Source organism: Moschus berezovskii, chromosome 3 (genome assembly GCF_049115385.1).
Source record: "Moschus berezovskii isolate FMDL1 chromosome 3, NW_MosBer_1.0, whole genome shotgun sequence".
Classification (NCBI taxonomy): Eukaryota; Metazoa; Chordata; class Mammalia; order Artiodactyla; family Moschidae; genus Moschus; species Moschus berezovskii.
In genome coordinates this window covers 21,625,337-21,627,001 of record NC_142462.1, presented here as the reverse complement: position 1 = coordinate 21,627,001, position 1,665 = coordinate 21,625,337, and the positions used below count along the sequence as shown (strand labels likewise).

The following is a 1,665-nucleotide window of genomic DNA, read 5'->3' as shown; positions in this document are numbered from 1 at the left end:
TGCTTCTTAGCTGAAAAACCACAAGACATATAAACATCGTGTCGATAATTACTCCAAAATATGAAGATGCAAATACAAGCACTTTATTTTAAAAAGCAAACACAAAAGATAGATGTAAATTCAAAAGTGTTTAAATGCTTCCATTTTGAATAATTCAATTAAGAACCTATACAAGTTTGTTCCCAGAAGCTAATGTATCACTAATCTCTACTAAGGAAAATGAATTCTAAAAATTAACATGGTTTTCAATAATTCGAATTTCACTATTTATATAAAAACCTGCTGCTGCTGCTGCTGCGTCACTTCAGTCGTGTCCGACTCTGTGTGACCCCATAGACGGAAGCCCACCAGGGTCCCCCGTCCCTGGGATTCTCCAGGCAAGAACACTGGAGTGGGTTGACATTTCCTTCTCCAATGTGTGAAAGTGAAAAGTGAAAGTGAAGTCGCTCAGTCCTGTCCGACCCTTAGCGACCCCACGGACTGCAGCCTACCAGGCTCCTCCATCCATGGGATTTTCTAGGCAAGAGCACTGGAGTGGCTTGCCATTGCCTTCTCCTAGAGACCAATAATATCCAATAGCTTCAAAAGATAAGCTACTTTGATGTGATCAATTTACCAATGTTTATCCATGTATGTCTGTTTAATGTATATACAAGGAAAATACAATCACTCTATAATTTCTTGTAGCAAGTAAGGAGTAGATGTAGGAGATGTAGAAGGAGAAAGAGAATTCAAAAAGCCCTTCTCTTCAGTAACTTTCACTTCAGAATCATCAAAAAGCAACCACTTCCCTCATATTCCTTTAAGCTTTGCACTACATATGAAATTTTGTTCTCAAAACCACTGATGTTAATGCCTGTTTGGTCGCTGGATTCCTTGTCACTATCAGATTCATGGGTCCCATTAGTATTGTTAGTCTCAGAATTTCTATTTTTGGGAAGTGCTGTACTGGCAACTTTATCAGGATTAGACGCTTTGTTGTATAACTGATAATCTGCCTTGCTCTTTTGTCCTCCAAGAAGTCCAAGAGCTCCTACATTTTTTTTGTTCAAAACTTTACTTGGCTGGTTGTTTCCACTGCCTCTAACAGACACTTCTTCATTGTCATAATTTTCAACCACACCCCTTACTTCCTCCTCCTTCAGGGGTTCTGGCTTACCTATTTCACACATTTGGTCAATCACAAAATCTTCCTTATCTAGTTCTAAACTGTTAAGGTCGGTGACTAACAGAAGCAGTATAGTGCCCACTACTAACTGTAATGCCACTATGCATCACAACTGCAAACAATCCATAGCTGTCGTTGGCTGGCTTTGTGCTCCATTCTTCTAGTGACAATTTAAGAGGTGTCAGTAAAGGAGTGTTGATCTTGGAAAGTCCACCACCATAACAGTCAAACTCCAAGCCACTAGCAGCAAAGCACTTCAAATGAATAGTTATAACTTCAGGCATTTTGTCAAACAAAAGACTTCGTTCCGCTTCAGTATAATGATGGCAGTTTTCACAGAAATATTTATCTTCTCCTACAATCCTTTCCACAGAAGCAAATTGTGAAATTGCCCATCTCAGGGTCTTCATTTCTGTTTTTGGCTCTGGAGAAATTTCAGAACTCTCTTCTACTTTGGAAAGCTTGTCTTCTTGCACTGGTACACTGATGACTTGAAA

The 1,665-nt window shown here is 39.3% G+C and overlaps 1 pseudogene; it reads right to left on the bottom strand.

Annotated features, from left to right (window-relative positions):
- Window positions 1-666: 666 nt before the first annotated feature.
- LOC129552849 (ubiquitin carboxyl-terminal hydrolase 1 pseudogene) lies at window positions 667-1,665 on the bottom strand (annotated as a pseudogene).